Source organism: Zonotrichia albicollis, chromosome 3, assembly GCF_047830755.1.
Source record: "Zonotrichia albicollis isolate bZonAlb1 chromosome 3, bZonAlb1.hap1, whole genome shotgun sequence".
Classification (NCBI taxonomy): domain Eukaryota; kingdom Metazoa; phylum Chordata; class Aves; order Passeriformes; family Passerellidae; genus Zonotrichia; species Zonotrichia albicollis.
This window is the reverse complement of record NC_133821.1, coordinates 35,980,403-36,008,199: the sequence shown is the minus strand read 5'-3', so window position 1 is coordinate 36,008,199 and position 27,797 is coordinate 35,980,403. Positions and strand designations below refer to the sequence as shown.

Sequence of the window (27,797 nt, the reverse complement as noted above, 5' to 3'; positions counted from 1 at the left end):
TGTGCAGGCCTTTCCCCTTAAAGGACGAGGTCTGTATGGGAGAACAATTTTGCTTTCAAGTTTCCACCAGTGAGTTCTCACAATTCAGTGGCAGCCACCAGAGCCCTGCAGACAGGAACAGCAGAAGGAGCAGCAGAAGCTTTCCCCCATGGGCTGCTCTGCCCAGCCCACAGACCTGCTCTGTCCTTGAGCTCGTGCTCCACTGGCAGAGAGGATGTGGCTGCGACCTCACTGCTTTCAAGGAATTATTTTCCTCCAAGTACCACAATTCCATAATACAAAAGTGAGGCAAAGCAGACGCCCTGGTGCCTGTAACACAGTTAATGCAGTAAGAAGTACCTTCTAGCACAATCAGCTGCTCCAGAAAGGATGCAGGATGCAGTGCTGTCAACACCTGTACCAGTAAAAATCTACCTTCCATTAGACTCCTGCCAGAGCAATAATAAAAAATGTTTTCTGTCATTTCCCTTGGGAGTGTTAAGCCTCACCTCCCTGGAGAGGTTTGTGATAAAAGTCTGACTCTGGAGTTGGGATGAAAGCAGCCGCCAGGTTCTAGCTGCTCTCACAATATAGACTTTGTTTAATGTGCCATAGAGCAATACAAACTACAATATATCTAAAATAAATATTTGCCTAGTTCAATAATTATGCTGAATAGTTCCCTGTATTTATTACACCAGAAAGAAATGCATAAATCACCTCATGTTATATCTCTGAAGAAACTTCCTTTAGCTGGGGCATCAGGAAGTGACTCACAATTGTGAGTTGGAGTAAAGGGGAGGAAGAGAAGGCTGTAAAGTAATTAAAAAATATATATTGGAAAAAAACAAAACAACAAGAAACAAACCAAAAGAAGCAACAAAATTGTTAGCTGATGCTACAAAGCTTTCTAACAGGTAAAATGCAACTGCATATGAAAGGACAGGTCCACAGATGCACCACAGCTCCAAGGGATCTTCTAATAAAGATAACATCTTTACTAGCAAGGACAAAGTCCATTCTTTCCTGTTAAAGATGCTCATGCAATTCCAGTGCAACTTAAATAATCATAGCTAAATATTGACTATTTGTGGAACAGCTTTCATTTCTGAACTCTGCAAGAAATATTCATGTAACTGCACCACACCAGCTATCAGACATGAATCTTTATGAAGAAATTGAGTAAAATTGTGGATTCTTGTCTGCCTTGGCTCTTTCTGCCTCCATTGGCAAGGAAAGGTTTATTCACAGTTTTAATAAAAGACACTACTCTCTGGAGAATTTGCATGGATGTGGGTAAGAAAATACTCAGCAGCTACATTTCTATTTTTTCTGCCTAGCTCTTGATGTAAAACTTATTACTGGGAGCAAGTCAGGAAAAAAAAAAAGGCACAAAACCACAAAAGACTGACCCAAATAACTTGAAGGCTTTGTGAGCAATAAAACATCCAAATTTGCATTTCGAAATGTTAAATTCCTATGTGGCAAGGGAACTGTGACTTATACAGACATTGATACTAATTCACAGACATTGATACTAATTCACAACCACCTTGCCAGTTGAATTTGTACTGATCATGCAGCTAAATTCACATCTAGAAAGACACAAACCTAGAGATGTAAGAAGACATATGAACCCAGATTTAAAACACGTTGGAATAAATAACCTTACTGCACTAGAAAACAAAACAAGGAGCACAACACACTAAGTACAACTCGTCACAAACAACAAGATCTATACTTAATGTTGTCTCATTACTATGCCTTAATTCTCCAACCTGGGTTTCTTATTTTCAGGTATCATTGACATCCTGATTTTTAAAACTATCATTTAAATAAAATCTTCTCTGAGACTGACTTGCATTACACATTTCTTATTTAGTCTGGCCTTGCTGATATTTTTAATTCTATGTTGTCACTTATTTAACACCTCATGAGCAGTCTTGAGCCATGTCCATTCTATCCTATCCTATCCCTCCCATGCTCTTGCTTTATCTTGTGCAGGGTTGCAGTTTCTGTACTGAACTGTTCTGCCTACTGTTGTTTTATGTTTCACAATGAGGCAAGCTAAGAGTTAAACATTTTGCTAGCTTTGGGTTGGTGAAATTTCATCTTCTGTTTGCATTTCTAAGGTTCTGTTTGTTGGGGTTTTTTGTTTTGGTTTTTTCTTTTTTTTTTTCATCCAACATACTCTTGGACTCCAGTGTCAGACAAATATTTTCAATAACTATACACTGCACATTTATTAATCTAATAACTGAAGAATCCCTTCTCTAGAGGAAACTGTGTCAGAGCAGGAGTACTGACAGGATTTGTTCTGTTGCAGTGATCTGAAGATTACAAATCTTAACTGAGGAACTTGAGCTTTAGCCTCTTTAATTTTCCAGGACAATGCTGGACAAAGTTAACCATAAGGAAGTAGTATTCTAACACACTGCTTTGAACCAGATATTTGGCCAATAGTTCCCTTTATTAGAATTGTGACTGGTCAGAAGCACTAACGTTATATTGCAGCTCTTGGTGAAAGGCAGTGAAGAAAGCAAACTATACCTTTTGCTTATATCTTATTTTAGAGAGCTTCCAAGGAATCAGTGCAACAGGAGGGTAAGCAAAATCACCAAAGGCACACAAATAAAGGCCAGAGTCACAGCACATAAACAGACAAGGGGGTCAGAGGTGTTTGTGGGCCCCTTGCTTGCTAACTGCACTGTCTTTAAATAATGGAAATATGGGCAAAAGATGGATACAAATAACTGGACATGAAAGGCATGACTTTGTTTTGAACAGAACAGAGATTCTATTCCTCTGCTGAATTTCAGTTCATTCACACTACTGTATTTGAACTCACTGTTTAACTGCTAGGACCGTGGTGGGATCTATCAGCTACTGTTCCCCTTACATAGCCTTTTTGTAAATATGGGCACCACATCAAAGCTGGGGATGGGAAAAGAGTGCCATTGAATGAAAAGGATTTCAACATATATATATGGATTGGTCTCATGTAAAATCAAAGAATAATTAGTTTGAAAAGCTAGAGGAAAAAGGTCCCTTTAATTTTCCAGCATCATCTAAGAGGCACCCTCCAACCCTCATTAGACCACAATCAGGGTCATGTAACTGGAAGCCATTTACAAAAGCACTGAGTCAGGAGTTCTATTACAAAAGAAACAACATTGGAATGGAAAATAATTAGTTTATGGACTTAATTCAAAATTTTCCAACCCTCCTTACTTTGGGAAAAAGAAGTATGGAAATGCATCAACCACAAATAAAAGGCATTAACTACGAACATCAGGTGCCACTTTTCTGTACAGGAAAAAATACAGCCTTTGGTTTACAATTTGGGAAAACTCGTAGATCATTTACATATAGCAAACATACTGTCAGGAGGAACTGAGGATGATCTTAATAAGATGGAAATTTCTTGGCACTTACTAAAAGTTCTTGTCTTAGTTTATCCCAGTCTAGCAAAGAACTGGAGCCATTTGAAGCCTCATGTTAAAATATCTCACATCACACACTTGCTCCTCTTATCTTTGTGTTGTAATTAATAAATGTAGAACTGTTGAGGTTTCAGAACATTCAACAATTCTCATTATTAACACAGCAAACAATTAGGAAACAATTATAAAGACAAACAACAGCAGAAGAAAAAAAAAAAAAGGCAAATGTAAGTCTATTCCTGACAGTTGCAGAGACACAATTTTAATGTTTGCACTCAGCCTGTTCCCCAGAGTCATGTATTTGACATATCTTTTGGGAATTTATCAAGTACATGGATTATGACTTTCTGATGTTGAAACAACTGTTGATTATTTTCTACATTTTGATGTACTCTGGCTGCAAAGTTCTTGCCAACATCTTACAAGGCATACTACATCCTAAAACAAATTAGCATTTACAACGTTGTTTGTTTATTAAGAATGATGTTTTTAAGTTTAGAAATCTGCAGAAGGCTGATCTATGGTAATCATTTCCATAAAGTTACTCTGCACATAACAGAAAGGAGAAATCAGTGGAGACTAACTGAAAGAAGGACCAGCTTGCATTCTAATAGACCTCACTGTAAACCAGTCCTCTGACTCAAGGCCAGTTATTTCAGATCTTTACTCCACACAGCTAAGTGCCTAGAAACTAGAAAGTCTTGCCTTAATTTGAAAACACATGGAGTTTAAAGCATACAGGTATGGCTAGGTTAGATTAATTCCTCTCATAAAATAAAATAAAACACACCTTTTACTAAAGTGCCCATCATAGTTTTTCAGGTACCAAAAAGAAAAGAGTTGACTGGTGACCAGTCCAGCTGTTATGAATAATTATAGAACAGTTCAATCCAAAAGTTTAAAAACCTCTCAGTAATTATATTCATAACTGGGATATAGAAATGAATGTTTTCCTTTCACTTGTTAACATCTCTGTGTTTTACTTATGCAATGTGCAACACCAGTCTGCACATTTGAGACAAGGTTGGAGCTCCTACATGGCTACCAAGCAGAGGAAAAAATTAATTACTTACTTAATATTACTGAAATTATCAGCAAATTGCAAAGGATAAACTGAGCCTCCATTTCAATTATCTTCTATCGAGCTGGAAAACAAACCAAACTCTTGTTGTTGTTTAAATGGCATTTCATATGGAATACATTACATGCAATTCCTGAGGCTGTGTGAGCCAAAACAGGTGTTTCTGGTGGAACACAGGAGAGCTCCTACCACCAGCCATTCAAATGCAGATGTAAACTATCAAATAAAAATTTGATCAATATATTCTCAAGGCGTTAATACCTTTCTCAAATAAGACTCTGTTTCTTCTATAATTGAACAGCATACTTCAGCATAAGCAGGTCCAATATCAGCTTTCCCATTTCAGTAGAAATTCTGACCAAGCTTATGTATTTTAGGAGGTTGGATGAAGCAATTGAACATATTGGGTCTGTTTCAGTGAAATACTTGCCTGGTAATTTTATTTCCCCATATTGCAAAAACAGGCTTGCTTTGCTAAAATTTAATTGCAGCAGAGTTGCCCACAAAAGTACACCCACCATGCTTTACTCTATATTCCCACGCTTTTTAATATTTGTCATATTTCATCTTTTAATGCAGTCCTAATGAGAGCATATTGGAACACCACAGAACCAGGCTCATAAGAATGTGGTCTTGAAATAAAACGTAGAACAGAAGGAGCATTGTATTACAGCCTCTGTTAATGTTTTAATGGTTGAGGGATTTCCAACATGTTGGCAGTGTCAGGACAAACCAATTTAATAAATTATTAACACTAATCAAACATTTTTATGATGGCAGTCAAAACTTCCTTGGCAGTTAAGGTTAATTCTGTTGAAGTTTGACAAAGATGTTACTGTTTGATGGAAACCGCGTTTGAAACTAAAGCCTCCTTCAAATCAAAACCTTGCAGTGCACTGAGCAGAAATGGTTAAGCAACACGTCCTGAAGTGCATAAAGGAGCCCTGAAGGCAGGGCTGCAGCCTCTACGGGCAGCACAGAGCCAGAGCTGAGGAATGATACTGAAATGTAAATTGATTTCAGCGTATATAATTTGCCTGCCACTACTTGGGAAAGGATATAGAGAGACTCTTATCGGGAAGAGATAAAGCTTGGGCTGTTGAGGGGAGAGCACTAAATCAATATACAAAGAAAATCTAGGCATTCCAGACACTTGACAAGAGGGACAGAGAGGAAAATAAAGAATCCTGCCAGTTTTGATGTATTAAACTTTGGAGAAAAGGTATTTTAAAACATCCTTTCATTCAAAAGGCAACCAACAATAACAATGCCAGACAACGCCACATTCTCCCTCCTGCTCCCCTAGCCTTGCCAGCGAGTTGAAATCCAGCACAGCAGAAGCTAATGAGGGGTATGGATTAACAATACAATGTTTCTCAGGCCTTTCTTGGGTCTCCCCTGGGGCACCCACAGTCTATACATCATCAATCTACTGCAAATTGATGTAGTCAGCCTGTGACAAGGGTCAGGTTTCCAGGACCAGCTACCAGGCATGATCTAGTCATTTTGAGTTATCAAGACAAAGCTCTGTTCTGCCGAGCTCTGGCCATGTAAAATCCACAGCTCTCCAGGTTTTCAGTGAGATGAAATCAAACCATAGAGCCCTCTCCGTCCTCCTCTATGCCTGCTGAGAAATCACCTCACCTCTCTGAGGTGACACCACTGTCTTTATTTTGTGCTCTCTTACAGATCATGCCCACAAACAAGAAAAACATGTACTAATCCATCAGTTTCTTAATAATAATAATTACTGTTCTTGTTTACTTTATGCTAATTACAAAAAACAATAATGAGAGTTCACACACACATATCTATTTTCAGGAGACAACAATGAAGAAAATGTGTTTGCCGATGCAAGTTTCTAAGTAAGAAATAAGTTTTGTTGGAGTATCAAAAACTTTTGTTCGCCCACAATATTTTTTCCTGAATAATCACACATGGGATCTTGCTTTTATCCAACACCTCAGGTGCCACATGTTTTCCAAATACTCTGTGGATTAGTTTTACCCATGAAAATTTGTTCTGGTGTTCCCTTAGCTTAACTAAAGTCTGTGGATTTCCATGCAAGCTTGGTGACAAGCGTGCCTTGGCTCACACCACTGCAGCCTTGTCAGCATCCATTCAGGGGTGAGGAGACACAAGAAACAGACTATGCAACACATGAGAAAAATGAGATCTTCTGTCAATAACACATGTGCAGTCCAAATTAGAGTAGATTTAAATCATTAGAAGGGCTGTTAATTTCAATGGCTTTGCTGGCTCTCACAGTTCTGTAGGAACTACTGAAGGGCAGATTTTCACAATAGCTATAGGTTTAGCACCACCTAAACTTACAATAGTTCCTCCTGAAGAAAGCTTTCATGGCTGTTCATAGAATCATAAAATATCCTGAGCTGGAAGGGACCCACAGGGATCATCAAAGTCCAACTCCTGGCCCTGCTCAGGACAGCCCCAAGAACCACACCTTATGCCTGAGAGCATTGTCCTAACTCTTCTTGAACTCTGATCTGCCTCAGAATAATTTAAAAAACAAAGCAAAACCAAAAACCCCAGCCTGACATATAGAAAAAAAACCCTGGACTCTTGTATCCCAGCTACCTATAATATGGCAGATTTCTGAGGCATCCAATATACCCAAGTTAGCTTTAAATATTCAGAGCTACTTGTGGTCCAACACAGGTATGAATTACCAGTAGAAAACAGACTTGTTTATTCACAAAGGAACTTTAATGAAATTCAGTACATTTGCTACTTATGTTTCTATTAACATATCTCCTTGATATGTTTTAGAAGGTGGAAAACGCCCATAAAAGCATCCTTGCAAACATTACCTAGGCATTTATTAACAAAACCCAAATTATCACATTTATTTTGTGTTTTATCTGCTGGAAATAGACAACAAGCTTTGAAAAACAGGCAAAAGAACCGAGCAAGCCACTTGCGGTATGAACATCTGATGAACATTTGCTCATATTTATTCATGTAAGCATTTTGGAATTTCTCAGTCATGGATGGTCTTCCAAACACATCATGCATATGAATGCGCACGAAAACGGTGCACTAATACCTTGTAAGTAACTCTGAGGCTTTTATCTGGTAGATGCTTGCAAATACTTAGTTTCATTATTCATTCAAGTTTTTCATGCTGCTGGCAAACTCCTAAAGCCAAGAAAAATGAACCAAACCAAAATCTCTAAATTGCAGGCAATCCCACTTCTTTTTTTCCACATTCCCTTTACATAGCTTGAGTAAGTTGCTAAAACATTATCATGTGTATGTGTACAAAAATTTGGCTTGAACTCAAGAACTTTCCATGATCTCTCACAATGAGCTCCTGCCACATCCACTTTCTTGAATAACCTACACTTAAGCCTTCTGAGGTTCCCAAAAGGAAGGCTTTTTCACCTACATTTATCTATCTATTTTTTTACACCTTTGCCTGCATGGATGCACACACATTCACCTTTAAGGGCCTGTTTAGTACTTTAGGAATATATTCTATCAGGTCTTCTAATTTATTCTGTGCTAAAGACAAAAGCTGCATTCATATTACTGCAGGCCATTACTCTTGGTGATATTATTTGGAGCAGACTCTTTTAAAACAGCTGATAATATAAAATGAATGTAAAATGAAAAGCACTCTATAAAAGTACAGGTTCACCCAAAGAGATCCATAATTTTAAGTTGCCCTCTATTTGTATTTTTGGTTGTTAAAAACTACAAGGAAGAACAAATTTCCCCTTCAAAAAAGAATTATAGGCAAGATGTGCCCAATATTAAAAAGCTAAAAAAAATATCCTCTAGAAAAGGCTTAGAGAGATCACAAATTATCCATTTAAGTACTGAGCTATGCATACCATAAAGATATGCCAGAGGAAAGAATTTTTCAGGTGTCTCAATTTGTGGGTGCAACTGGTGGCCTTTTCAAATTCTGCCTGTACATGGAAGCCCACGGAACACATGTCCCCTGAATGAGCTCTGCACTGCTGACCTGCATTCTAAATCTCCACAGCAGCTCCACCACTGCTGAGAGTGCTTGCTGGCTTTGATCAGCAGTGAAGGATCGAGGCTAAAATCCCTTTTCCCAGCTGGAGGAAATTTAAATCATCATCCAGACATGGAATTTTACCTATCATATCTGGTAACAGAGCACATCAGCACCAATCATTTCCTCTATCTAGTACATTTGCCTTCCCTCCTCCTCCCAACTATGGCAACACCTCCTACAGAAGTAATCACTACAGGAGTGGAAAATCTTGCAGCAGCTATTCCCTTGGAGGAAAGCTATTAAAAACCTAACAAACCTAGCCTCTAACCTCAGACAAGCTGACCTAGCACAGACCAAAGGCTGCCTCTGGTCTGACTGATCTCTACATAGAGAATTGTTTTTGCTGTCTTCTTCCTGAACCCAAATGCTGCTCAGTGTAAGTCAGCTGTATGAGCAATAACAAACCAGAGTGGCTTGTCTGTGCAGCCCACTGCAGAGAAGCTTCTAAAACCATTTATAGCAAAGTTCACTATTCCCCTCCCAGAACAATGCAGCTGCTCTTTTGACTCTAAAGGCTCCTGCCCTTCTTTGCTCCTCTTCCCATCTATCTCTATTTGGCTGCTTTTCTAAGGGCAGACCAGAGCTCCATGCCATTTTCTGAATGTCATATAATTGGAGAACAAAATACCTTCCCCCATCTAAGAGAACTGATGTACTTTGCTGGCTCCAAACTTGCAAAATATCTCTCTGTTGAAGCAGCTGCTGAATAATTTATATTTCTTAGAACCAAGCTGAGAATATGTACATTTTGCTTTGACACATATGGTATAGTTGTTTTCCTTCCTTTCCATTGCCATCTTGTTTTCCACTTTAAATTTCAATGCAGGAAATTCTGAACACTTCAGAGCCTGGGAAAATTATTTGGATTTGAGGAGTGAGAAAGAAGAGGGGTGTAATTTATTTGTGAGGAGTTTTTTATTGTTTTGATTTTTTTTTCGTGGAAGGAAAAATTCCTCAACAGCTTGCAATTAGCAGCTCTGAAAAGTTATAGTTTCTTCAATGGCACACAGCATGCCAAGAAAACCTACAAGAGATTCCTCAGCTTAACATGCCTGGAGCAGGATCCAGTTCCTCTAAATCAAAGCACAGCTCACACTAACAGTTGCAGTATGTTAGTGGCTGGATGACTGCTTTATGAAGAATTATAAAGTGACACAGCAGTCTGGCTGAAAAAAACACACACCACGCTTTGATGTTTTTAACCACCAACTTCAAGAGGACCAACAGAAACCTTCCTGTTTTTATTGCAGCCCCTCTATCATCCCTCCCCCTGCTCCCTCCCTCCTCTCCCACTGCTAGATGGGGGACTGTTATCTTTCAGTCACTTTGTAAGCTTGACTTGTTTACAGACTGAATGTCTCTGTTTATAGGCCTCTATCAGAGAACAAACAGGGCAAGTGTGACTTCCTAGGACCTGAAACACGATGCCTTTTCCTCTTGGGCAAAAGCAGGAGTGGCAAGGGAGGGGGAAAAGAGAAATCCTGTAATTGTCCTTCTAGTCCATCTTCCCTCCAGGACTACCATACACACCTGTATGGTGCTGCAAAGGTATTTTAAGAGCCAGCTGCTTAAATGTTAGCTCACCAAAACTCCATGAAAATGCACAGCAATTGTCTTGCAAAAACTAGGTCCACTTCAGAACCTCCAACAGTAAAATCAGTGTTAAATAATGGCTTCTCTTAAACTCCCTGTTTAAAAAGTTCTTTATTATAGATCCATTTAGATGTTTACTTGGGGAATCTTAAAAGCTTAAACCACATTTCACTGTGGACATTTAAAGGGTGTCAGTGGGGTAATTATAAGCATACACACCATAATGATGAAATTTTAGAAACCATTAACAGCGTGACTTTGTATATTCATTCTTATCTTGAAAAATATTTTACCTCAGGCATAACCCTGTGCCATGGAGGAGTCAATAAGGATAGTCCTTAATAGGGCACTGAAATGACATGAGAGTTGGTCTGCTTATATTGCTAATGCAGATTTCAGTTCTTGATAACATTCAGATTATAAACACTCCAGAGGAGGTATGACTTTGTCCTTACTGAGAGTGCCTTATTTTACACTGACAATTTTTATTGTAATTGTAGGATTCATTTTTAGAGGTTTTTGGTTTCAAAAGGCTCTCTTTTGCACAGACACACACTGGAAAGCATGAGGAAATTTTAAGAAGAGTACAAAGGGTCATATCACATTATAGTACTTTACGGTGAGACACTGGGCCAGCCAGTTTTGAAGCCAGCTCTAACTATGCTTTCCTTTGGAGGTTGTTTACCCAAAGAGACCAAGAACCTTTTGAACTAAAAGAATAAAACAAAATAATGGCATCTAGAAAGTTAACCCTTTAAGCATAACCCCTTCCAAACAATTAGATCTGACAGGACAGAAGAGGTGAGAGTTTATGTGTAGCTCTTCCTCCAACAGCTGAGCCCATGCAGGTGGAACCTTAGGGCAGTGGTGCTTGGCTGCACACAGCCAGGTTACTGTGAGCAGCAGGAGTGCCCAGTTCCCTCTGGGTCCTCCCATCTACTCCAAGGCCTGTCTGCTGTTCCTCACAACTGCCTCTGAGTCAGAGCTGGCTCTCCAACCCCTGTGATCCCCTCAGCAGCATCCCAGCAAGCTGCTCTCCCTCCGAGGGTACCACTGCATGTCTCTGCTTTTTACTGATGCCTTAGCTGGCCACAGACAGGAGCACATCCTGCTGCTGCACACACCTCTGCTGTGTGCAAGGGGACACACAGCCCAGTATGGGCTGAGTCTGCTCAAATGGATGAACTTCTGAAATAAAGGGGGAAAATTGGTCTTTAGAGTTCAGGTACAACTTAATCATTTTAAACACTCAGTTAGACATTGCTTAAATGGTCCCAGTGTCACTTTGCCTGCTGGCAAGAGCAGAGTTGTTCCTCCTTAGCTAGCCTAGTCTGAAGACATCCAAGGGTACTGCCCTGCCAGTTTTGTCCCACAGCAGCAGGTTTGTCCAGAAGACACAAACCCTGTGTGCTCCTAGAGGCAGCCAGCCTCACCAATTCTCCATGTGATCTCTTTGCTTTCAGGTCCTGCCTTACAGGAAGTGCAGGCTTGTACCTTTGCCTGACATTTAACACCTATGGACTTCCTAACACAGAATGTGGAAAGCTTGATGCAATATGTGGGCTTTTCCCTCTGTGGTTTCCTTACCCTGGAAGCTGAGGAGACCTGTAAGCTCAGGACACACCAATCCTGTCAAAATGCAAGCAATGAGTAAAGAGAAAAACCAACCCTGCACAGAGCATGAAAGCCTTCCAGAGCAGCTCAGCATAAGGGAATTTGTGGCTGTTCTGTTTTGTTTTAAACTAAATTGTTTGGGCCATCCACACTCTTTCCAGTTTTTGGTCTCATTTGAGAAAGACAGAGGAAATTAAACCATAAGAGTAGAAGGTGATTTTTTAATCACAACCACTTTTCCCCTAAGACCAAGAGCATATGTTTGAATTAATGGACTCTTTCCATTAATCATAAAGGGCACAGGAAAGATGCAAGAGAAGTTCAGTTTTCCTCATCATGCATAAACTTCTTCCAGCTTTCTTCAGCACTTTCTCATGGGGATGATGAAGCCACTTAGCCTAACAAAAGACCTGGCTTGGATCCTGGACCAGAACTCACATACAAATTAACTTCTGGTTTTGGCATCCAGATATGATTAACTTTTCTTGTCTCCATTTTCACATGCCCCTCCTTTAAGATGGCTGAAAAAACACTTTAATGCTCAAATATAAGTATAAAAGTGAGGCTAAATTTGAAACACATGCCTCTCTTTATCATGGCCTGCCAGGATCCATAGATTACTCTTTCCCCTGGACCTCAGTATTGTCAGATCCTATTCTGATACATATAATTTTGTCTGTGCCAGTGGCACTGAACTTTATGTTATGGATTCTACTTTGTAGGAAACACTGAGACACAATGTGACAGGATGCTTAGACCTTTGTGCAGCTCTGGTCTTCACCATGGAATTCTGGAAAATCAGACACTTCAATTATTTTTCTACCATGTCTGAAAATAAAGTCTTCATGGTCCTGCATGGCTGAAGAAGAGACAGCCTCATGCTATTCCTCATGGGTCTAAGGACAATCAATACTGAACTTGAAGATGCAAAACTATGTAAGATTTAGACACACAAAAGGCATAATACATTTACCTAATTTTCAGGGGAAATAAAGTGAATGAATATCATAAAGTCCCCAGCTCAAAACAGGTAGTATTCAATCAGTACCATTTCTGCAGCTAACAAAAGAACAAGACATTTCACAGATGGACAAGAAAATTCACACCCAAGCCTTCACCTTTCCCACTTTTTCTGACAAATTCTGAACAAATTGCCTTTCCAGATGAGTTATCACTCTCTAATTCCCTGTGAGAATTATTCCTTCTTTGAAAGTACTAAGACACGGGTATAAGCATCAGCATCCACTGAAGAACCAGAGAAGTGTGAGGGCTGGTACATCTCATGCAGTGTAAAGGTGGGTGAATAAGGGCTGTGTTTGAGCTGGGTGGGGTGTCACTGAGCCCAGCTCTCCTGAACTCTGCTCCTCTCAATAGACACTGTAAACCAACAGGTTTTCCCTCTTCAGAGTTAGTTCTGGGTGCTTGTGCAGTGTGCACCACAAAGTAGGACTCATGAGCAATTACGTTTCTACAGTATATAATCATGTCACAAAAAGTATAATTTTCTTCATTGTATGATTTCCTGAGCTTCTTTGCCAGCACACAGACACCCAGCACAGAGAGAACCTAGGACTTGAGCTTTTCCCAAAAGCTCAGGTGACAGCTGTTGCTGGTGTTCCTGTGCATGTATCTACCCTGAAATTCAGGATCTCGAACAAGATCAAAGTTTTCACTCCACCACTGGGAAATAGCTGGCACAACTCTGGGCATTGGGGATGCAGGTCCCTTTCCAAAGAATACCACCTACCTATTCTGAGACCTCTGTGAATGTACTGTGCCCTGCAAGACTGATTTGCTCCCACATCTTGGGGGCTGAAGCTGTGCAAGCTCTAGGGCAGGCCCAGCCCCAGCACCCCCTGCTTACATCCCTGTACAGTGCCTGGGACTCCACGGCTTCATTATAATGCAAGCACTAATTAACAGCCCAAGCAAGCTTTGTGCAACTGTTGCCAAGACAAGTTCTTTGCCTTGAACCGAATAACTCACCCTGTTTTAAGTTCTTCCTTTACTGCAGCATAGTAAGGTATATCACAGAAAGTTTTAGAGGCACAGCTCCACTCCACTAGTGACTTTTGAACAGCAACAAGCCATCATATGCTTGTCCCTGTGCTCTGATGAGCTTTGAACTTTAATAAATGATTAATCCTATTTAGAAGTGACTTAGCACTGCCTTAACTGCATCTTTCCATGAAGTGTCACTTTGACATCCTCTGTTGTGTGCATTCACTGCAACTTTCACATGCTGTAAATTAAGAACATTTACACATGCAATTAGTGTTAAATAAATGCCTGAAGAACTCCTTGGGGATTAAGCAATTAGATGGCATCATGGAATACCCTTTGTACTCAAAGCTTATGAAGAAAATCATCTAACCATTCTGCACAAATTGCATACTGGGGCAACCATTGTGCTGGCAGGAAGTGCTGGGATGAATTGCCAAATGCAGCCTTGAGTTCATGCACACCTCTTTCTCCAGCTCTCCTGGTCCTCCCTCCTCTCTCAGAGGGGAAATTAATAGAGAGAAATTTGTGACTAGGGTAATACTTTATTAATAAATTATTCCCTCCATTTAAAAAAATACCCATAGGAATTTTGGATTTTTAATACCATAGTTAAATTAATAATAAAAAAGAAATCTGCCTAGAAAAAAAATACAGCTATATACACACTGGCCATTTGCACAGCCTGTGATAATAGAGACTTAATCTTTTCATATCCTAACCTTTATTTTATGGCTCATGAAAACTGCAGTCAACTAATGTGGCAAAGTATGCAAACAGTCTTAGATGGAGAAATACTTGGCACACTAGAGCATCTTGCAAATGGGAGCATGTATTTTATACATATACCCTGCACACACACCTAGAACTTGCTGAAAGTAACAGCATTTTCCCTGCTATGTATATGGTTGCTATGCACCAAGATAGTTGGTAAAACACCAAAATGTAGGTGCTGGGAGAGAAAAGAACAATGAATTTTTATGTCTTGAAGATCACAGTTAAAGTGAATCCAACTCTTATTAACACCCATCATTCACAGCCAGCCTAGAGAAGCGGGGACACCTCACCTTGTAAAAGTCATACCTAACTCATGGAATTAGACACAAGCAAGCTACAGCTGGCCAAAAAAGCACAAATCAAACACATAAACAAAAACAACAGTAAAAAACCAGTTACACCCTGAGCATTTAAGGCAGCAAAACTACATCCCCTTGATGCTGACACCAGGATAGGGCCCCCTTGCTCAGGGCACACTGTCCTCCACCCCAGCAAAAGGGTGGAGCACTCAAAAACTGCTCGCAGAGGTCATCCCCACAGCCGTGCCCCTCCTTACAAAGAAACCCACTGTAGCCAAGGAGCTTCCCGAGGCTGGTCAGTGCTGGGATACAAAGAAGGTGGTGTATGAAGGGAGCTCGCTGAGCTGCATTTCACGGGACAACAGAGGAGCCTGTTTGGAGGAGACTGGGATTTCCAAGTACCGAGCATTAATAAAGAAAAAAGAAAATCGGAACAAGAAAAAAATAAAAACACAGCAAACCACCAAACCCCAAACAACATAAAACAGCTGCAGGGAAGTTGTTTTTCCACTTGAAGCGGCCCGGAGGAACTGTTTAAAGGTGCCCCTGCGGATGCGATCGGCCAGGCCCCAATCCCGGGCTGCCAGCGCCATCTTCTTGCCAAGGAGCTCAGCAGCAGCGCCGGCACCGCGCCGCCGGGACCCCGGCTTGGAACTCACGGGAAACCATGGAAAATTAAACCTAACCCAGGCGCTTGAAAAAAGACAAAAAAAAAAAAAAAAACAAAAAAAAAAAAAAACCAACAACAACAAAAAAAAGAAAATAATAATAATAATCCCAGTAAATTTGCAAAATCAGAAACAAAACGTTTCTCTCACAGAAGGAATTTTTTCTATAGGTAAATATTCTTAGTTCCTACAGCAGCACTTAAAACCCCCAAAATATCAGTGGGCGTTAAAGGTATTGTAACTGTATGTGTGTCTGGTAGAATGTCATATTTGGGCTATATTGTTTTATAATCGTCCCCACTAAGAATCAGGAATTCAATGCACTCATAATACAGTGCAGAGCAGAGCAAAAAGCCATCAGCTCCCTGTAAGGGAGGCCAAGCTCCTCCTCATCCTTCAACCCACCCAAGGAGCACCACTGAGGAGAGCCCCTAGGGACACCTTCTCTTCCTGTGTCCAAGGGCTCATGGCTGCTGTTTGTGATTTTGCCTGTGTGAAAGGAACTAGCAACATTAAAAAAGAAAAAAACCCAACATCTCTTGTAGAATTTCATAGTGATGCAATGTGCCAAACTGATGTGCTTGGAGATCAAATGCTCTGGTGACTTACAGCTACAGCACTGAGCCAGCATTAGCACAGGGGAAGAAGATACTAAGCTACATCAAATATGATGTGAAAAGACAGTTCTCAGCATGTGAGAAGACTCCTGAGCCTCTCCAGTTTACCTCTCTGAAGCAATCATCACCAAAGAATTCTACTAATGCGATCTACAACTTATAAAATCTCCTTTTTTTATATAAAAGTCTTTATATTTCAATTTCTCTGGTCACTTATAATCCCTATTCACTTCCGTCACTAGATTGCACAAGTAATAATAGCCTACACATTTTCATACAGCACCTTTTCCAATTTCTACCTGCAATGGATGTGAAAACAACAAGGTCTCAAAGCAAAAGTATGCTCTCAGTATTTCTGTTCCAAGTGCGGCTAGTAATCTCTGCAAAGAGATTTTCTTTTACAAGACAGTTTTGCATCAGATGATTGAAATAAATATTTCTGCATAATCATCCAAATAATAAAGCCTTGAACACTTCATGTCTTGCTATTCCACTTCTAACCTCAGGATTCCAGGGGAGAGCAACAACAGCAAAAGGAAGTGACCTTTTAATTGCATCCAGAAATCTGGAGTTTCCCTGTCCCAGCTTCAGGGACTGCAGACATTTGACAAACAGGGAAGAGAAAAAGCAGAATCAAAAGGAAGCACATGTTGATCCATGTGCATACAGGGAAAAATAAAGGTTTTCCAGGATAAATAAAAAAGTTTGCATTAAAATTTTTGTCAGAGCTGATATTAAAATCTCTCACCTATATATTGAGTTCATCTTCCCAAGAACTGAAGCAAATTCAGCAAAACTGAGTGAGCTGTCTTCTGTTCTAAGAGCTCACTGAGACTGCAGCCAGATTGTCATTGTTAGAATTTATATACATAAAATTCACACATGCATTTACACACCCCTACAACTCAATTTTTAACTACAGAGGGAGAAAAATGCAAAGGCAAGTCTAGAGGACACTTGAAGAAATAAAAAACAACAGCTGAGAATTTGTCAAATAAAAAAGTAAAAATGAGTATTTTCAACTTCTGAAAACTCTGGAAAATGATGGTTATTGTGAAATATGACTGTATTTCACATCCCACACCTTGATCTCAGGAACATTCAGTCCTAATGGGTTTAGCTGCCTAGGAAGTACCAGCTAAACTCTGCAGTGGGTGTGCAGGATGCATTCCCTGGGAGTCCCCAGCAGCCAGCCCTGCTGCACTTCCCTCACACAGCAGGGGCTGGCAGCAGCCCCAGTGCCATGGCCAAGGTGAAATCACACAGCACAGCCACACCTGGTGCTGCTCCAAAAGCAGGGCAGCACTGATGCTGCTGCTGAGTGGTGGGGCTGGAGGAAGGCATTGAACTTGCTCCTGTCACTCCCTGCTGACTGCAGAGCACTCCTTGCCATCTCTGCACAGGGAGACATCTCTGGGCGCTTGCTCTCCCTCTCCAGAGGACTGCTCCCGTGGTTAAAGCTGAAGTTTGCCTCAATCCTGCCTGTTTCCTTGTGTATGTACATATATATGTATGTACATAAAAAAAATCTTGTGTATGTACATATATATGTATAATAGGTGCATATATTTAATATCGATTACAGGGAAGACAGGGCAGTCTTTCAGACTTCCAGTGTGTCAACATAGTGTACAAACAGGAAGCAGCACTGCAGTAACAGGCCATTAAAAAGACTGCATACCAACCAAGAACCAGGGGAATCATCTAAAAAATAAAGAAAAAAAAAATCATGCCTTTTTTACATAGTTGGCATAGTTCTAGCCTAAATCCCACACGTTTCATACCCCACAGAAGAGATAAATGTGTTTCAGGGAACTACCGAGGTAAGCAGTATTATAAATAATCACATATTTTTCTTGCTGCCTTTTTCCATAACACACTCTTTATCCCTTAACTGCCTCTGCTCTTTTGCTCTCTCCTTGATAGACAAAGAATTCTACAAAGGGTGAGGAGAGATGATTAGAAAGTGGTTCTCTCTCCTTTGGTAGGAACCTTTCCATGGCAGAGGCAATCTGAAAGCAGAAATCTGTCTTTACCTGTTTACAGGCTTTAGTCCCTTCCCTCTCCCTGCATTCTACCTCAAAATGAAATTATAAGGAAGGTCAAGACTGTTTAGTTCCTCAAGAAGCTGACATGGGATAGCCAAGATTTGCTGCCACATAGAGGGAATCCAATGGTGGGTAAAAAGCAAAAAGCCCTAACCCACCCAAGTTTTTGTTCATGACAAAACATTCCTGTTATAAGATGGATAAAGCCCAGCATTGCTGTGATCACTCTAATCTAGAAAGGGCCCATATTAGTATTTCCTATCCCAAAACCAGCTGAAGCTGCTATGTGCTAGAAACATCTGAATGGCAGCTCCATTTCTTTTTCAATTTTTTTAAGTGAAATTAAACCCACCCCACTTCTCCCAAGTATTCACTGTTTTATAATCTGAGCTGTCCCAATGCAGCAGTATCCACACAACCAGCTATGTTTTTTAACATCTGTTTTTCATTTTCTTAACAGGAAACCAACACAATTTCCATGACAAAGGAGGATTCTGGTGTTATACTCTCATTTATCTGTCATGTGTACACTTGGCAGCATTTGATCTTTATTCTCTGGACACTTAGGAAATAATCTAGGAATTACTGCTTCTTGACAATACAAACAAATAAGGCCATCTATAAATAAACCACGGTGAGGATGGGGGGAGGGTTGCTTTGCACCCACAGAGGGGCTATTTCTCATTCATGTTTTGGCCAGCACTGGGGATCAGGGGGTCACCCTCCTTTCTGAGCCCTTTTGTGCAGGGCTGAGCATGGGGAAGAGGGGCTCTCGCACAAAACACCTCTGAGGAAATCGATTGACTTTTTTTTTCTCCTGCTTGCCAGTGTCCCTGGCAGGGAGCTGGGTTTTGGAGGGACCAGGGAAGGTGACATCCCAGCTGGCAGCATGGCTCCTGCAGCCACCTCCCTGTACCTGTGGCACTGGCAGGTGGGCTTCACTTCCCAAGCACTGCTCACAGGAGGCAGGAAAAGTGCATGAGATATTTAGCCTTAACTCCACCCTCCCAATTGCAGTTTGAAAACCCAGGAAGTCTGGTATTATTTAAATAAATTGCAGGTACAAAACCAGTGTTTAGTTTATGCTATATTCATGCATAGCTTTTTTGCTAGCACCCACCACATGCAGCCTAGCCTTTTTTCCTTTTTTCTTTAAAGTTTCACCATTTGTAGCATCTTTCTCTGACTGTTCTTGTTTGCCTTGGGCCTGATCCAAACAGCTATGGGAGGAAACAGCCAGGATGCCTATTGACTTATATAAAAGTTGAACGAGGGCCATGGACAGTAATGGATACAGTCCAGAGTCTTTTGTGAAGGCTCTGAAATTAATATCAGTCCCTGGATATATATATTCTTAATATGACATGTATGACAACCTTTATTTTTATCTCTCTCTTCTCTCTATGTGAAAATGTAGCTCATTATACAAATATACATTTGTAAAGAAACGTTCAGATTCCATCAAAGAGAACTTTTACAAGGAGAGAATGTTTAGATAGAAAATTAGGGACACTATTAAAAATTGTGCCAGTTTAACACCTTCAATGTTAAATTATGAGGTTGACCCTTCAAATCCTTCATTACAGGTGGGATTTTCTTGGAAGCAAAGAGCACAAATCAAAGAATGCGTGCTCTAAAGTCATTTCTGGACAGATGCAATTAAAACAAAATGGCATATTGCCTACCTCCCTGTGGCATCCAGAGGCTGGAGGTGTCTCAGATTTCCCTACAGTTAATGAGAGTTGGGAGCCTCAGCAGAGGACCTAAAGCAGCCTTTGAACCAGGAGACACGACTGACATAAGCGTGTTCAGCATGCAGCTACTTGAAACTGCCCAAGGGAGAATACAGAACGGGAGGCACTGCCCCAGACCTTCACCCCTCACGGGGTTTCTGCCCATCACTCCTTGCTAGAGCAAGGTTATCCTTCCCTGTCTGAGATCAGCAGCCTGGGATGTCCCTTCACTAAAGTCTTTGCCTTGTCTTTCAAAGACTCAAGCAGAGGTTGGCCTTTTCAGTGACATTTGGTACCACAAGCCAGGTTTAATGCCAGAACTCAGGGGTGGGAGCATTACCCTGGGAAGTGGGAACCTGGAATCTCTGTCAGCCTGGGATTGTCCAAATTTTTAAGCCACCAAAAACTGGCCAGAGACCTAATATGCCCAAAAGAATACTATCCAGACACAGACCAACAATAGCTCTATTTTTACATGCAAACTTATTTATACTCATCCTACTTCAGCTTATTTCCTAATTAAAAAATTGGCTATTTTTGTCCAAACAGACCTGCTTGAGCTTTGCCAAACCATAACAATTGAACTTTGTTAAAGTGGAGATTTGAAGCCAGACGTGACCTTACCAAAAATAAATATTAAAATGGCAAGAAATCCCTAATTTTGTAAGCTGCCTAAAAATAGAGAAACAAAAGGCTTGATCAAATCAGGCCATTAAATAAAAATAAAAAAAAGCTTGCATTGCATTGGATCAAGGAACCTCACACTTCAAGGATGAAAACAAGGAAGCTCATGCAGTATTTGCAGTAGTATTTCAGTTACAAGAAAGAAAAAAGAATGAAAAGGAATAAAGCAGAAGGAATAGCTATAAGTGTTATTTTTTCCCCTCTTTGTGGATGGTAATTACATAAGCAACCTCACTACATTTTCAAGTATTTCTCTTAATAAGTGCTCAATATTGTATACAAATGATACATATCTTGGCCTACAGGCCTACGTAGCACAGATATCTGGAGAAAAAATAATCCTTGTAAGCAAATATATTAGAATTTGTGCCTTTATTAGTATGCCTATCATGTTAAAAATACACCCAAACAAACAGCTGAAACCTTGTGGGAGGAAAAGCAGTGAAAACATAGAACAGGTTAGAACAGTATGGCCATCTAATAGAAAAAAGAAATCTCTTTAACCTCTGTTAGTAGTTTCTTTGATTTTTTACATATCCTTTTTATTAGTTAAAATAATATTCAGCAATTTGAAATGTGCCATGCAGGAAGAATTAGGTAGAATAGGTGGGATGTAACAGTATTTGAGAGGCAGTTTTCCATTTAAACTCTATTACTCACAGGAAATATTATATATTTACTATCCACATAGAAAATTTTAACAACACATGCAGTTTCAGGTGACTCCAAGTCAAGATATTTTGGCTGTAGAGAAGCAACAATTTATTTGGGATCAGTTCAGCAGTAATTTGCCCGTGACTGAGATGCTATAATGATTAGTGGAAAGGTATAGATTGAATGTCTCTTTCTGTTGCCTCCATGGGCTGGTTCCATACTAGAGTTCACCTCCAGTGACCTCCAGGGCCTTCCCTTCGGCTGAACCATAAGTAGCTGACAATGGAGATCTTATGGGCATGGCATGTATGGGAAATGCAGGCCAGCTGTGAAGGGCAAGTCACTCTAGTGAGCACAGAGAGTTAGTGTCTAGTTAGTTAGCAGTCTGCAGTCTTCTAGCTTGGTTTCCCTTCTCTCAAGCCTCACACATCTCAACCATTTTGCACATGACTAATAAAATGAGTTTTCACCTATAAAGAAAATTATTAAATAACCTCACTAGCTTAAAAATAAGTCTGTGCATATTGGCTACTCATCTAAGCCAAGCTGCATCTTCTTCCTGTGGCCACTTCTAGTAGTCTGTGGGGATCTTGGTCAGGGAAGCAACAATGCCACTTTACATCATTTTTTCTGACCTACACCAGCCTTATAACCTTTGTGTTTGTTGGCTCCATGCAAGTGCTGCTGTTAGCAGTAATCCTGCAGAGCACTTGTTCCTTAGGACCTCAGGTGTGGGGGGGCCCTGTTAGGGTCACTAACTGAAAATGAAGTAAAAGGAATCTATGAAATTGGTTCTCCTGATCCCAATACTTGTGGTTTTTATTGTAGATAAGTTCTACTAGATCTACTCTAATAACCAGAAACTTAGAATAAAAGCAGGCCTAGAGTGTCACTGCACTGCCCTGTCTCTGCCCACTGCCAAAGCAAGTATTGCATCAGTTGTCACAGGTGCATGGGCAAGCACTCTCCTCATGCACCCACAAATGCACCCTTGTGTGGGGAATGCATGAACACATGTGTGTGAATGTAGAAAACCAGCTCAACATGTGGCACTCAGACAGCCCTTCCTGCCATTTAGCTATGGTTATGAATGAATCATAACTCCAGCAAAAATTTCTGCTTTCAGACTCATGGAAAATGTTGTATTATTTTTGGCTTGTGCCAAAGAAAAGCGGTGTGATAAAAGAGTAGACCCAGTAAGGTCCAAGCTCATCTGCACGTGTCTTTTGAGGTCTCTCTGGCCTCTGTTTGCTTACACAAATTCAAGAAGCATACTTCCTATTTACATTTATTGTGTTTTATCACACTGCACATGTAAAGAGCCCATTTACATGTGTTCAACTTATATATTTTATACACATTTAGCTGGTATAATGATCTACAATTTGATTCAATGGCCTGTATAAATATTCATTTATCAGACTGCAAATGCAGAAACTTAATATTTACTTTGGTTTTGTACCATTCTTCATCCATACTCAAAGGAGGGAACTTTATCCTAAAAGTAAAATTACCCCTAGCTTTTCACTTTGCTGCCATAATAATTAATTCCAACAGTTAACAGAAAGAGTTTTCCAATCTATCCCTTCACTCACATTCCCAAAGATATTGCAGTAGTGCTTCTATCCAGAAGAAAAAAAGACATGTAAAGGGCAGGCAGCCTTAAGAAATGGCAAATCTCACCCATAGGATCTTTGTCCCTGATGATACTTCCTCTGAAACAAACTCACAAGAATCTCTAGTACAATCTTTTTGTTACTGAATTATATGCCACTCCTTCTTACAACAGCCTAGCCAGACTGCACATTCAGAGCTAGCTCTCTCTGCCATCATGTCACAAATTCAAGACACTAAAGACAAAAGCTTAGCAGGACAGAAAATTTAGATCCAAATACTCCAAAATCTGAGTAAATAAAACTATGAGATTTGTAGGTCATGACATGGGCTAGCATAGTCTTTTTGTTTGTCTCAGAATACTTTGTTTTTTTAAATGTCCTTCCTCCTATTCCTGACAAAAAATAAATCCTAAGACAAGCACTTGCAGCCATCTTCTTTTCTTCTTTCATTACTACAAGCTAGCAGTGAAATGACTGGCTTAGGTCTCACCTGACCCAGCCCCAGATATCCAAACTAGATATATCCCATCCCACTCCATGTCATATTACTGCCTTCACCCCCTCCCTTCCTTCCAAAAAGGCTAGTAATGTTTAGAATGGATCCAGCCATCCTGTGAGCACCTAGGAGGGGTGACAATGCAGATTTAGACTGGGTGGATCCCTTCCTGATGTCACTCATGAGGTTTGAGTCTCTTTAAACCCAGGCTCAGGCAGGAAGGCAGGGCACACACGTCTGAGGAGAGTCACCCATGGGGAAAACAAAGCCTGTTACCCTTGTTGCAATAGGAAGCGTCTTGCATTTTCAAGAGAACATGCTCTAAATGCATCATTGTGTGTAAAAACTGTCTAGAGTGGAAGCAGAATATTTGCCTAAGCCAGGAAAACCTTCCAGCTGGGAAGAGTTAATCCTGTTTCCCCTATTTGATCTCTCTCTCTAGGGACTAGAGAACACAGACTCGAGGGTAGGATAGCATGGCAGCTAAAAAATATTTTCTTTCTCTGCAAGACTGGTGTTTGAAACAGGACATGCACTCACTCACAGAGAAGCATTTTTGCTTCTTCTGTCATCTGAAGACTGAATGAGAGAAGCTGCTTTTCCCTGAGACCCAGTTTCTCCCATAACTCCGTTGAATGCTGATGAACTACAAATGCAATACTTCTACTGTGAGGCATGATGCACCTAAGCAGTTCATGTGAGGATGCAAAAATTCTTCCATTTCAGACACCTGTCTGGTCTGAAGGTTGTAATAAGGAATAAACAGAATAAAAGTCACCAATGAGAATATAATAATTAACAGTTACTAATTATGACACTTCAGGAGTAGAGAAGAATAAATAAATTATGAATCATATCTAGCACCTTCTTCCATACCCACAGACCTATAGAAAGCATACATTCTTGACGTCCTTTGTCATCAAATCACATATTTCCATGGTTTCTATCCCCTGGGCACTGGTGCAGCAGGACCACTAATTTTTCAGCTTTAAATCCCAGTCTGAGCACCCACTTTTATGAGCAAAAATCCACAGGCAACCATCTGGCTCTATGGAGTGGGTGCACAGAGTCTGATGGTGCAATAACTTGATCAGCACTAACCATCCTGCTAAATCCTTTATGCCATGGGTAATGACAAATATTTGTTATGGCCTCTGGCAAAGAAGTGTGCTTTGATGAATCAACTTCAACAGAGGACACACTGACTTTCAGTCTGAATAAGATATCCCTGCATTCATGCTAAAATTTGGGCATTCCTCCTATGATTAGAAAAAATTACTTCTACACATGGGCTCCAGTCCTGTAATAGTCAGTGGAACGTTAGGCTCCTTAATCCGGAGATGAGTTTAGTTCCACAGAGTGCAAAAAATTTGCTCTGCCAGTTTTCAGCAGCATACCAGCCACCAAAAAATGGTTCCTATTAATGACTAAATGGGAAACTTTACAGCTCCTCTCCCTCAAACCTCTTTGTAGATCTTTTTGGCATGACATTGAAGAAATTTAAAAAAAAATAGTGTAACTACAGCTGCTTTTCCTTTAGACTGAAAACTATATTTTCAGTTAGTAATGTCTACACATTTGGATTGGAAAAAAGTTGAAACAGAGTTCCACTCCAGCAACTGAGTCAATTTACAACATGCTGTTGCTTGTATGGAAGAAAGAACTATGCAAAAACCTACATGAGAGCTTGCAGGGGTAATGAATGCTTTCTTGTAGAATCTGCCAGGGGCAGATGGGGGGTAACAGAGCTCACCTGCACATTTCCTTGTGGGCCAGTTGTATCACTTTAATCTTTGGCTCATGGTCCGTCTAAGGCTGCATCCTGAGCTGTGGAGCTCTGAGAGTGCAGGAGGGGCACAGCTCAAAAGTGTTCAAGGGTTTGAGAAAACTAAACCAGCTGTAGCATCAAAGAACAATTGACAGGGCTACTGTGCCTCCATGGGACAGTTCAGCTGGGACTGCCCTGCTGACCAGGATCCTGCCTGTTTGTATGCCGACTGACAGAGCTGTGCTGGCAGATAGCCCTGCCACAGAGCTTGCCTCAAAGGAGATGAGGAAAACTGAGAGGCAAGTTTATGCTTCAAAACTGTCCAGCATTCAGCACAGTGCAAAATCTGAAGTGACGAGGAGCCTCAAGGCATAAGGAGCAAGTGACAGGACACAGCTCACCTTCCATATAGCTAAACTTTCCCTATTCTAAACGTCTTCTATACCTCACTGTCTTGGGGGTTTTGTCCCAGCCTTTGCTGTTCCTTGGAGATTGCCCAAGGACTTCCTAGCAGGCTGCCAGTTGGCACAGATCACAATCACACCAAGAAACTTACTAACAATTAAAACATCATAGGGCAGCTGCAAAAGAGTGCTCAAGGCTATGAGCAGGACCTGTTGAGTCTCTTGGTACAGACTTTCCATGCACCGCTGTAATAACAGAACACTACACAGCACATAGTTTATCTTGGAGATCTATAGGAAATGCAGCCCACACTTGGTTCTTAGACACTTCTGCACATCAAATAGCTCAAAAGCATGTGAGCTCTGCACTTGCATTCCAGTTTCACATGATGAGCAAACTATTTTGGAGTTATCTTTCTGTTGCTATATGGACACAGAAATAAAACACATGAAAACTGTAATGATTTACATTGTCTTTATAATAATTAATTTACTCTGCAAATAATATTTCAAACACTCTACTAATTCAGATGCTATGAGAAATGCAATTATCAGCTGTTCTTTCTGCACAAGAAGTGTTTTACAAACATATCTGCTGCAAGTTTTATGGAGTTCCTGAAACGTTATATAATGATATACCTTTCACAAAATGCTTTGGGATAAAGAATTTTCAGAGCTAGAAGATCTCTCCTACAGATGGACACAGTCCTAGCAAACAGTGAGAGCAACATGAGGAGTGATGATTTTCACAGAATTCAGTGGGCTAGAGAAGTGACCACTCACATGGATGAAAGAGTCTCACTTCAGATTTACATACAGCTCTCCCTCATGGCATTCAATTCTTGGCCTCCAAAATATACCAGCTCCATACTTTAGCACAGAAATGTCAGTATGCTGTCATCTGCTCAGGTCATTTAACCTGTCATTGAAAAATCATCACTGCTTGAGTATCAAGGCTTATAAACTGTAATCCTCTGAGCCAAAAAGATTAGCCTGTGACTTAAATGCACAGGCTGCAGATGTAGAGCACTTCTCAGAAAACACAGAAATGCAAAATCGAGACTGGGACAGATTTCTGTTCAACCGCTTCAAGCCCTCAGTCAAAGCAGAGCCAGATAAAGAGTTACATCAGACCACCAAGTACCAGCAAAGTTTTACTAACCTGGCTTCCAAGGATTCCACTGAATTTCTGAGAAACTGACCCAAAGCCTCTCAAGTCCCAGTTATCCAGGATGGCTGTTCTCTACTAAGCTAATAACTTCTGATTTTTCAACAACTTTCAAAGACAGCACTTAAACACAAGATTTTTTTTTCTACCTGGCTTCTGTAGATAATTTTTTACTGTCATGGAGTACAGGATTAGTTTGTGCTTGTATTTTCACAAAAAAAATTTGAATCATAATAGTATTCTTTGATCCTATCAAATTGGAAGAATAAAATAACCAATACCAGGAAAGAGTTTATGTTAACAGTAAAGGTCTCTGAACATGACACACATGAAATGTACAACAGAGGTAATTTGGTAAAACAGAAGAAGCAGCAGGTTAAGTCAAGACACTATATTTCCCATAGAGACAAACCAACCATAGCATTATATCACTGTAGTCCACTTATGCTCTAAAATGAACCAAAATATTCTGACCCAGTTGTACCCCAGAAGGACACAGCAAAAAATCAAATCATGTATTGATTATGTTGATAGCTGTTTTCTCAGCAAAGAGCAAAAAAAAAATAGGAAAAGGAAAAAAAATGCACTTATTGATTGCTAGGATCTGAAAGTCACAAACAGTAAGATGTGAGTTGTGCAGCCACCTCGAATTTTCCAATGCCAGGGACAGCAAAGGGATGGGAGAGCAATCAGCGTTTAGCATCTCGTTGTATTGTGCTCCTTTTCCATTATACCACTTTAGCCTTTTAATTAATAAAAAAGTGTAACACACAGCTACCATGTAAAGGATCCTGAGTTATAATGCCTGTCTGTAGACTTTAGAGCAATTCCTGTCTATTTTAACAATACATAAACCATCATACAAGTCTATAGGGTACATCCTACCTCCTCATCATTTTCCCCATCAACTCCAGCATCACTGTTGCCTTGGTAGAAACACCAGGAAGAGAAGAACCACTTGAAGGAGCAACAGTCTGCAGTGCAGGACATCTTCTAAAAACTGTAATGACTTCTCCCCACTCAACCATGATAAGAAGCCTGATTTTCACCCAGCTTTGCAGACTGAATAGTCATTTACACATTTATAAGCTATTACCAGTTGATGA

The 27,797-nt window shown here is 40.4% G+C and overlaps 1 long non-coding RNA gene across 3 annotated transcripts in view; it reads right to left on the bottom strand.

The window, feature by feature from the left end:
• Window positions 1–27,797, bottom strand: part of LOC113458757 (uncharacterized) — a 296,303-nt gene that overhangs the window by 91,401 nt on the left and 177,105 nt on the right. For 2 of the 3 annotated variants that reach the window (XR_012579467.1, XR_012579466.1), the window contains exon 1: window positions 13,745–13,840. The exons of the other annotated variant lie outside the window; for it this stretch is intronic. This is a non-coding gene — a long non-coding RNA (uncharacterized LOC113458757). Of the gene's footprint in view, window positions 1–13,744; window positions 13,841–27,797 lie in introns of those variants that run through there. 3 annotated transcript variants of the gene reach the window in all.